Source organism: Colobus angolensis, unplaced genomic scaffold, assembly GCF_000951035.1.
Source record: "Colobus angolensis palliatus isolate OR3802 unplaced genomic scaffold, Cang.pa_1.0 Scaffold308, whole genome shotgun sequence".
Classification (NCBI taxonomy): Eukaryota; Metazoa; Chordata; class Mammalia; order Primates; family Cercopithecidae; genus Colobus; species Colobus angolensis.
This window is the reverse complement of record NW_012116355.1, coordinates 1,576,160-1,587,615: the sequence shown is the minus strand read 5'-3', so window position 1 is coordinate 1,587,615 and position 11,456 is coordinate 1,576,160. Positions and strand designations below refer to the sequence as shown.

The window sequence follows — 11,456 nt, the reverse complement described above, 5'->3', positions numbered from 1 at the left end:
GCCACCATGCCTGGCTAATTTTTTGTATTTTTAGTAGAGATGGGGTTTCTCCATGTTGGTCAGGCTGGTCTCGAACTCCTGACGTCAGGTGATCCACCAGCCTTGGCCTCCCAAAGTGCTGGGATTATAGGTGTGAGCCACAGCACCCAGCCTTGTTTTAGTTCTTTATTTTAGAAAGTTCCAAACTCATAAAAGTAGATTCAGCTGGGCATGGTGGCTCATACCTGTAATCCCTGCACTTTGGGAGGGCGAGGTAGCCAGATCACCTGAAGGTCAGGAAGTTCGAGACCAGCCTGGCCAACATGGTGAAACCCCATCCCTACTAAAAATACAAAAATTAACGGGTGTGGTGGTGTGCACCTGTAATTCCAGCTACTTGGGATACTGAAGCAGGAGAATCACTTGAACCCTGGAGGCAGAGGTTGCAGTGAGCTGAGATCGTGCCACTGCAGTCCAGCCTGGGTGGCAGACTGAGACTCTGTCACAACAACAACAACAAAAATGTAGATTTGTCCTGCTTTGTCAAAACTCTTATTTTTTTCTACTCACACACCACCATAGCAATTATAAACACAGAAAAAGAATTCTGTGGCCAAGTGTGTGGGCAATTTTCCCCACACACCAATTAGCTGACACCAGTTGGGTGTTCTGCAGTTCAATGTCGACACTACCTACCTGGAGATAGTGTCAGATCCCACTGGTTGAATGCGCAGTCTCCAAGATTGCCCCCTAGCACTCATCAGTCACAAGTCTGGGCCTCAAGTCCTTCTGACCACCAGCTTCACTCGTGTTGGAGTTCCCTTGATCCTCTCTTTGGGTTTGTTTAATTTGCTAGAGTGTTTCACAGAACTCAGAGAAACTCTTTTATGTTTACTGATTTATTCTAAAGGCTATTGCAAAGTATACAGATGAAGAGATTTGTCTGGCAAGGTGTGGGGGAAGGTGCACTGACTTTCCATGTCCTCTCTGGGGCGTCACCATCCACGAACCTCCATCCAGGTGTTCAACTAGCCGGAAGCTCTCCAAATCCAGTCCTCTTAAGTTTTTATGGAAGCTTCATGATGTCAGCATTCCTTCTCCCAGAGTACAGAGTGGGACTCTCCCTCTCTTTTTTTTTGAGACACTTTCACTCTGTTGCCCAGCTGGAGTGCGGTGACATTGTCTTGGGTCACTGCAACCTCCACCTCCGGGTAGCTGGGATTATGGGCATGCACCACCACGCCCAGCTAATTTTTGTATTTTTAGTAGAGATGGGGTTTCACCATGTTGGTAAGGCTGGTCTCAAACTCCTGACCTCAAGTGATCCTCCCGCCTCAGCCTCCCAAGATGCTGGGATTATAGGAGTTAGCCACCCTGCCCTGTCTGGAGAGGGGCTTAAGACCCACAATGAGAAAGGGGTATTGGAAGAGATAGAGTTCCACCTTAGGACAGTTGTGGCCTTTGAGGCCTGACATACCTAATAATATAACAAAAGACTCTAACAAGGGCTATGGGAGTTACGGGCCAGGAGCTGTAGTAAAAAACCTGTGTGTGTGTGTGTGTATCCATGTCCGTATATGTATATATCATAACACCATAAATAACTGTCAATCTAATTTTATATACATACCCTCTGCCCAGTTATTTTAGAGCAAATCCCAGTCATATCATTTAATCTGTCAAGTTATTTTTGTATATCTCTGAAAGATCACATAAATTACTATAATAGCATTATCCTACCTATAGAAAATGAACTTATTCTCTAACATATTATCAAATATTCATGTTTTCTTAATTGTTTTATTGTTTTTTCCTCATGTATTTGGATTGGGACTCAAATAGGGTCCGTAAGTTGTGATTGCTTGAGATGTGTTCGTTAAGATCTTTTTCATTCTGTAGGTTCTCTTTTCATCTTGCTCTTTTTGTATTGAAGGAAACTGAATCACTTTTTCTAAAAGTTTGCTGCAGTCAGGATTTTGTGGTTTAATTTGCTACTGTTTTAATTAGGATTTGGGTACGTTGGATAAAACATAAATAATCAGCTGGGTGTGGTGGTGCATTCTTGTAGTCCCAGATACTTGGGAGGCTGAGGCAGGAGGATCTTTTGGGCTCAGGAGTTTGAAGCTACAGTGAGCTATGTTCATGCCACTTCACTCCAACCTGGGCAACAGAGCAAGACCCTGTCTCTAAAAACAAGGATTAACAAAAATTAAATATGCTTTTATTTCTGGTTCTTTTTTCTCTTTTTTCTGTCAGTTTTTGATATCAGTATTATGCTGATCTCATATGAGAACTTGAAATTCAGCAACATTCATTCAGCAGGACTTACTGAGCACTACTGTGTCCAGGCACTATGCTTGGTGTAATGGTGAATGAGACAGAAGTGGTATTTGTCCTCGTAGTGCTTAAAGGCTAGTGGGGAAGACAGACAATAAACAAATCCTGAATAAATTGATAAGCTGCAAGTATATATTTGTTCCCGTTTTATGTGTTGGAATAGGTTAAATAAAATAGGAATAATCTGTTTCTTAAATATTTAATAGAACTTTAAATAAAGACATCTGTTCTGGTATTTCTTTTAGCATACACATATTTCATAAGCATGTGAAATTACTTAAGAACCCTTTTTCTCTCCCCATAAATCTTTGACACCGTGTGAAGTTGTTCCATCCTTATATTGTTTTTCCTTTAGTCCTACAATGTTCCCCTGGGGATTTGATTTTTCAAGTTTTGTGAACAAGGCTCTATTACTTACTTCTGTGGGAAAAATCATTCAGGTTTCACATGATGGAAACAGAATGATACAATCCACTGAGTTTGAAGACTCCAAGAAGAACAAAAAATTATGTTTGTGATTACTTATTTCAGGTTAAATTAATAGCTTCTAGTATGGTAACTTCTTTTTGTTTTAAAATTAATCAGTTAGAGACTGGGCATGGTGGTTCATGCCTGCAATCCCAGCGTTTTAGGAGGATCACTTGAGGTCAGGAGTTTGAGACCAGCCTGGGCAACATGGTGAAACCCTGTCTCTACTAAAAATACAAAAATCAGCTGGGTGTGATGACACACACCTGTAATCCCAGCTACTCGGGAGGCTGAGGCACAAGAATCTCACTGCTGCACTCCAGAGTGCAGAGGACAGAGCAAGACTCTGTCTCAAGACAGCAACAACAAAAAACTAACCCGTTAGTATTGTACTAGTTACTTGTAGAGTAAAATAGTGCCAAATAGTAAGGATTTTCTTCTTAAAAAAAAAAAGGGTGTGAATTGTACATATTTGCTGAGTCAAGTATACTTGTCTTTCTGAGTTAAGTATATACAGTCCACACCCAATTTTTTTTTTTTTTTTTTAGAAGAAAACACCCGTTTGTTTTTATGTGCCCTCGGAATTAAGATGAAGTCTTGTGCTGTCTTTTTTATATGTTTAAGACTAGAAAAACCAGTGAAATTCATAGTTAGAAAATAATCTATCTCTAGTCCTTTAATTCTGGAAAAAATTGCAGAGATCATTTATTCCAGTAGTCTCATTTTATGGAAGAAGCCCTAAAAGTTCTTTTGTTTATTTCAGAGGTTTTTACTGGTTCTACAAGTCTTTTAATTGTCCAGGGTGCTCTTGTCTTTCTTGCCTTCTGGTATGAATTGTGATACGAGTTTTGGAGTTGGGAAGGAAATATTTTTGGTTCAATAGCTTCTTGACATTATTTTTTTGCCACAGTGTTTATTCAGTTGCAAGAATTAAATTGATAGGTTCGTGGTCAGATTTCCTCTTGAGGACACTGCACTTTTACCGAACTCTCTGAATAAAATACTTTAAGTAAATTGTAATGAATTGGTTAAGATGCTGACTTGAAATTTCTGATTGGCTAATGCTTTTATTTTTTATTTTTATTTTTTTTGAGACAAAGTCTCACTCTGTTACCCAGAGTGAGAGTGCAGGCTGGAGTGCAGTGGAACCATCACTATTCACTGAGGCTCAGGTGGTCCCCCGCCTCACCCTCCTGAGTAGCTGAGACTACAGGCGTGTGCCACCACACATGGCCAGTTTTTGTATTTTTGTAGAGACAGGTTGTCACTATGTTGCTCAGGCTAGTCTTGAACTCCTGGGCTCAAGTGATCCTCCAGTCTCCCAAAGTGCTGGGATTACAGGCCTGAGCAATCACACCTAGCCCTGACTAATGCTTTGATGTCATGACTCCCATTCTGATTTTTAACTGATCGTTACTTTCCTGTACTTCCATTATGGTAGTCTCGTAAGACTTATAATTTCAGACTTTTTTTGGTAACTATAAGAGATTATTGTTTTAGCCTTTTCATTTTAAAGATATTGTTTCATCTAGTTGTATTCTCAAATTACATATTGGGTAGAATTATTAGTTATACAATTATCTATTAAATTTTCAGGAAGTTTGAAGGGAGAGAGTAAGTGAAAAGCCACCCCTGCTAAAGATTAGACACTGTACTAGATGGTTGGAGGATTAAGAGGAGACCAGAGCTAAGGAAAATCTTTGTCGGGATTTTATTGACCCATTTTGGAATTAGCTGCAGTTCTTAAGAAATCAGATTGGGTCGGCAGGACACAGTGGCTTATGTCTGTAATCGCAGCACTTTGGGATGCTGAGGTGGGAGGATCATGAGGTCAAGAGATTGAGACCAGCCTGCCCAATATAGTGAAACCCCGTCTCTACTAAAAGTACAAAAATTAGCCAGGTGTGGCGGCGGGCGCCTGTAGTCCCAGCTACTCAGGAGGCTGAGACAGGAGAATCGCTTGAACCCGGGAGGCAGAGGTTGCAGTGAGCCAAGATCGCGCCACTGCACTCCAGCCTGGTGACAGAGTGAGACTCCATCTCAAAGAAAAAAAAAATCAGTTTGGGTCAATCATTCTCTGTATGTACTTATTTGTCACTTTGTAATTTTTAGGGAGTTGCTTTTCAACTGTAATCTGTTTTTTATTAAACTATGTGAAATGAACTTTGTATTCAGTCACTAGTTGTGTTTCTCCCTTCCAAGTACTAACCAGGCTTAACCCTGCTTCTGAGATCAGACAACATCAGGAGCGTTCAGGGCGGTTTGGTTGTAGACACTAGTTGCTTTGCTTATAAGCCTTAAGTATACCTTACAATTAATAACTTTGGTAAAACTTCATTTGAAAATTAAGACTAAGCCTGAGCAACACGGCAAAATCCCATCTCTACAAAAAATTAGCTGAGCGTGGTGTTGGGTGATCCCAGCTACTCTGGAGGCTGAAGTGGGATGATCGCTTGAGCGCAGGAGGTTGAGGCTGCGGTGAGTCAAGATTGTGCCACTGCATTCCAGCCTGGGTGACAGAGTGAGACCTTGTCTCAAAAAAAAGAAAAGAAAAAATTAAGACTAAATTCATTTAGTGATAAAACATGTATTACAGCATCTTGACTTAAAAAAAAAACCCTTCATTTTCTGAGTTTTTTATAAGCCAAGTATTTTCTTAGATTTGAAGTCTTAGAATTAGGTTATTTTGGCTCACTAGCTGTATGTGTAGAGTGAAAATAGTATTTCTAATTTGATCAGTTGCATAATGTTACTATAGCTTTGGTCCATCTGGAATTTATTTTGGTATGCAGTGTGAAGCAAGCATCGGATTTTACTTTTTTCTAGATGACTACCCAGTTGTCCCATGACTTGATTTTAAAAAACAGCTTTATTATATACCAAATGTTTATATTTTGGGTATTTTTAGGGATTTCTACTTTGTTCCATTAATCTGTATCTGTACCAATACAACACAGCTTTCAGTGTTATATCTTCTAATATTTTAATATCTGATAGGCTAGTCTCCATTTTCTTTGGAGGTTTTTTCTTTTTTTTTTCTGCGTTTGCTTAATTGTTTATTTTTTTTGAGAGGAAATTTTGCTCTTGTTGCCTAGGCTGGAGTGCAATGGCGTGAGCTCAACTCACTGCGACCTCTGCCTCCCAGGTTCAAGTGATTCTCCTGCCTCAGCCTCTGGAGTAGGTTGGGATTACAGGCTCCTGCCACAGCTGATTTTTGTATTTTTAGTAGAGACGGGGTTTCACCATGTTGGCCAGGCTAGTCTCAAACTCCTGACCTCAAGTGATCTACTCACCTCGGCCTCCCAAAGTGCTGGGATTACAGGCATGGGTCACCGCACCTGGCTGCTTGTTATTTTTACATGAACTTTAGAATCAGCTTGTCTAGTTAAAAAAAAAAAAAAAAAAGGAAAACATAGTATTTCAGTTTTCATTTGGATCATGGCAAATTTGTATAGCAACTTAGAATTGATCTTAATAATGTTGAATGTCCTGCTCAAGAGTATTGTATGTTTTTCTAGTTGTCTAAGTTTTTTTTGTGTCTTTCAGTACAGCTTTAGTTTTCTCTCTTTATGTCTTCAGTTTATTCCCAGTTCTTAACTGCTGTGGTATATTGATATGTTGTGTGTTTCTCTTATATTTCTTTTTCTTTCTTTTTTTTAAAGAGATGGAATCTTGGAATGTTGCCCAGGCTGACCTCGAACTCCTGGGCTTAAGCAGTTCTCTTGTTTCAGCACATTATATTTATTATCTGGCCATGTATATATGAAGGATGTTTCAGAGTATTAGTTTGTTTCAGAATATTAATTTTGTATCCAGAAATACTTTATAGCATTCTCTTGTCAGTTTTTGGGTTTTCCTGGGAAAGTTTCTTATCTGAGTTTTTATACTTTTTATTTCTCCCATCTAATATGAAATAACAATGCTAAGCAGTTGTGATAATGGACATCTTTGTCTTGTTGCTGTCCTTCATGGGAATACTTGCGTAGTCTCTCCACTAGTCAGCATGCTGTGGTATTTGATATTTTTTTTTTGTTTTTAAAAACTCATGTAAAGGAGACAGCCATATGATTTTTCTTCTTTGAGCATTTAATGCATGCTGAATTATATCAACAGAATTGTTAGTGTTGGTTTTGGACTGTATTTATGCAAAAAATCTCATTTGGACATGGTTTATTCCTAAAATGTACTGGTAATTTTGGTTGTCACTTTTTTTTTTTTAAATCAAGGATTTTCTTATCTGTATTTATATATGAGATTTTTCCGAAGTTTTTTGGCACCAATATTATACTCATTTTGTAAATACAAATTTGACACTTTTTCTATATTTTGGATCCATTAAAATCCCTTTGGAGGCCTGGCACGGTGGCTCATGCCTGTAATGAGGCAGGCAGATCACCTGAGGTCAGGAGTTCGAGACCACCCTAGCCACCATGGTGAAACCCTGTCTCTACTAAAAATAAAAAAATTAGCTGGGTGTGGTGGTGGGCAGCTGTAATCCCAGCTACTTGGGAGGCTGAGGCGGGAGAATTGTTTGAGCCTGGATGGTGGAGGTTACAGTGAGCCAAAATCATGCTGGTTATTGACTCAGCTGCTTACTTTTATTTTTTATTTTTTATTTATTTATTTTTTTTTGAGACGGAGTCTGGCTCTGTCACCCGGGCTGGAGTGCAGTGGCCGGATCTCAGCTCACTGCAAGCTCCGCCTCCCGAGTTTACACCATTCTCCTGCCTCAGCCTCCCGAGTAGCTGGGACTACAGGCGCCCGCCACCTCGCCCCACCTTGCCCGGCTGGTTTTTTGTATTTTTTAGTAGAGACGGGGTTTCGCCGTGTTAGCCAGGATGGTCTCGATCTCCTGACCTCGTGATTCACCCGTCTCGGCCTCCCGAAGTGCTGGGATTACAGGCTTGAGCCACCGCGCCCGGCCCTGACTTTTATTTTTATTTTTTGAGGTAGAGTCTCACTTTGTTACTCAGGCTGGAGTGTGGTGGTGTGATCTCAGCTCACTGCAGCCTCCACTTCCTGGGTTCAAGCTATTCTCCTGCCTCAGTCTCCCATGTAGCTGAGATTACAGGCATGCGCCATGACACTTGGCTAATATTTTTTGTATTTTTAGTAGAGACGGAGTTTCACCATGTTGGCCAGCCTGTTCTCAAACACCTGACCTCAGGTGATCTGCCTGCCTTGGCCTCCCAAAGTGTTGGGATTACAGGCGTGAGCCACCATGCCCAGCCTGACTCAGCTACTTCTGATTTTGGAAATTTATCATGGTTTTCTTTGTGTCCTAATATTTACACAAGTTTTGTAAGATGTTCTTTGGGTATTTAAAAAGGTGTATTCTGCTTTCAAGATGCTTTTGATCTAACAATATAAATTAAATCTAGATTAGAACTAAATTAGATTTGTTATCTATTTCTGCCTAGTTTTTGTCTTATCAGTGGTAATGCTGTGTTATTTGGGGCAATTCAAATACTGTTAGGTCTTCATGGTTTGCACTCTTTATTATTAATAAAGTAAAACACCTGTTACACCTCCATGAAGTCTCTAACCTAGACTCATTTGTATGCTTACTGGTCTAGAAACTACTGATTTATTCTGTGTTTTTTCTCTCTCTGAAGTCGTTATCTTTCATTAGTTATATTTTGTGTGTTTTTTTCCAACGCTTTGTTGAATTACATATTATTGTATTTCTTTTCAGTCCTCTTATAGGTACTTGTTGCTTACCAAATTTTTCCCCCCAATTACAAAGTATGTGTGTGTTAATTGTAGATAAATGAATTCATATGTGCTCAGTACAGGAAACCGGGAAAACAAATAGCACAAAAGGAAAAACCAAAAAACTAGATTTCTGATCTTGTTTCTATAGGCTAGTGACTCAAATTTTCTTTTTTAGTTTGCAGTAAAACAGGGGTGCTTAGGAAAAATCTGAACCGGTATTTTATTCCAGCTGAATTGAAAGAAATTGATGCATAAAGAAAAACTTACTGGAGCTATTGATATGTTCCTCAGTATGAGTCAGGGTACTGTGACCTCTTTTGTTGGCCTTCCATTTTCAGCCAAGTACGCCGATGTGCAGCAGACAGTAATAAAGGGGCTTAGTTTTGCAAATGCAGAGCTTGTAGACAGTGATAGATCCTGAAAATAGTGTCTCTGGCTAATTCTCAGACTTAATCTGACTGAAAGCAAGGCCTCACAAATTGAATTCAGTCTTCACAGTTACATTCTTAACTCACACACAAAAAAGATTCTAATACTATTCTGTTCAAATAAAAATTTACATGTTTTCTGGCCAGGTGCGGTGGCTCACGCCTGTAATCTCAGCACTTTGGGAGGCCAAGATGGGTGGATCACCTGAGGTCAGGAGTTTGAGACCAGCCTGGCCAACATGGCAAAAACCCATCTCTGCTAAATACAAAAAAATTAGCCCGGCATAGTGGTGTGTGCCTGTATTGCCAACTACCCAGAAGAGGCTGAGGCAGGAGGATTGCTTGAACCTGGGAGTCAGAGGGTTGTAGTGAGCCAAGATGGTACCACTACACTCCAGCCTGAGCAACAGGGAGACTCCATCTCAAAAGAAAAAAAATGCTTTTTTTTTTTTTACATGTTTTCTATAGGTATATTAGTTTACTGGTAGAGCGGTTGGAAATGTTTTGCCTTCTTGAAAGTTATAGTTAATTCACTAACCTTTTTCTTTAAACACATCGTGGTTTGAATACTTTATCAACCTTTGTGGAGCTCTTTCTGCATGTCAGGCCGTATATAAAAGTATCTTTAAAAAATTTTTATAATAAGAATCATTTGAGGTTACTTTATATGTGGTATAAGGGAATGGCTTCCAGGCTTGGGTTTTATGAATCAGTAAGAAAAAAAAAAAGGGGGACAATGAACATATGATTGCTAACTTTTAGTTTTGTCAATATAGACATTGTTATCATTTATCTTGAATACTCTAATTTGGAAACATTAATATTTTTCCTTCATTTTATTCTCTCATTATAGATTTATGGTCTGTGCAGAGTTGGCTGATTATTCAGTCTACTACCTTTATTTTACTGATGAGGGAGCTGAGGCTCCAAAATGCCTTTGAGACCCCAGAGAGAAGACAGAAAACTTCTTTCTCATAAATATAGTATAGCCTAATATTGACATGTTACTAGCAGTTATACACATAAATGTTGCTATGAGTTGTATGGGTGTTAATTTTTCTTCAGGCTTGAAATGTGATGATTCCCAAAGCCATCTTTTAATGTAAATTAGATAATTTCCTGGATTAATTTGTATCTTGGGAAATTACTGATTGCAGCTATTTTAGAAGTGTGACTGTGATAGCTTACTGAGATTCTGAGTTGCTATTTTGTTTTGGGAAGCGTTTTTTAGAGAGTATTATAATAATTTGACAGATATGCAAAAGGAAAGAAAGTGAAAATGAGAACATTAATACAGTTGCCCTTGGGCTTTCTCCTTCCCTTCTCAGACGGCCTGGTCCTTCCCAAGGTGTTTTTTATTATTACTTTTCAAAAATTTCCTGATCTCCTGTCCCTACCTCCTTCAACTTTTCCTTTTCCTATTTCTTTCCGTTCCTTCACGCATCTCCTCTTCTTTCATCCTGGCTCCTCCTCCTCTCCCTGCATTTCTCTTGTTACCTGTTTCTCCACCTCTTTTTATTCTTATATTTATTCTTTGTTCTTTTTTGTGATGTCTTTAATCAGTAATTCAGATTTTAAGTTACCAGGTTTTCTTCCTGTAGCATTTGAACTGAAGTGATACTGAGCTGGAAAAATAGAACATCACTAATAAGTTGTTGGTTTTGGGATTTTTAAGATTTATTAGTGTAAAAGTTCTTGATTTAAGAATGTGTGTTCCAATCCATACTACCAACTAAAAAAGAAAAAGAATATGTTTTATTGTTATTTTTGATGAAACTTTCCCTTTAATAGAAGCATATATTTATTTTAGTGGAAATTTATGATTGCTTATAAAATTTTTTTCCCTATCATTAATTATAGTTTTACATTAGTGGCAAATATTTCTTTCAGTCTTGTTTTGGGCATATTTTTTTACATAAGGTAATTTAATTTAATTTATTAGAACATTTTTAGAATTTATAATTATTGGCCAGGAGTGGTGGCTTATGCCTGTAATCCTAGCACTTTGGGAGGCCAAGGCAGGAGGATAGCTTGAGCTCAGAAGTTCGAATCAAGCCTGGTCAGCATAGTGAGACCTCATTTCTATTAAAACACACACGCACGTGCGCACACACACACACACACACTTATAGTTATTTTCTATTATATGCTTTTAAAAAATTAAATACTCTTTTTAGTTCCATGTTTACTCCTATGTTATATGCTTTTAATAAACACTCTTAGTGCTATCACAACATTATCTTCTGGATTTTCCATTATTTAATCATTTTTCCATAATTGAGTATTTAGATAATAGGAGAGTATTGTAAAATAAATGGGTTTAGGAAAAATACAACCCTCCTAGCTTAAATCAGGAGGAATTGGATACTCTGAACAGACCAATAACAAGCAGCAAGATTGAAATGGTAATTTATTATTACTTTTTTATTATTTTTATTTTTATTTTTTTTTTTTGAGGCGGAGTCTCGCTCTGTCGCCCGGACTGGAGTGCAGTGGCCGGATCTCAGCTCACTGCAAGCTCCGCCTCCC

The 11,456-nt window shown here is 38.6% G+C and overlaps 1 protein-coding gene across 5 annotated transcripts in view; it reads left to right on the top strand.

Moving 5' to 3' along the window:
• UBAP1 (ubiquitin associated protein 1) overlaps positions 1–11,456 on the top strand; it is an 85,824-nt gene that overhangs the window by 32,926 nt on the left and 41,442 nt on the right. The window contains exon 2 of one of the 5 annotated variants that reach the window (XM_011950556.1): positions 2,236–2,390. The exons of the other annotated variants lie outside the window; for them this stretch is intronic. The gene's annotated coding sequence lies outside the window, so the exon portion shown is untranslated. The remainder of the gene's footprint in view (positions 1–2,235; positions 2,391–11,456) is intronic. 5 annotated transcript variants of the gene reach the window in all.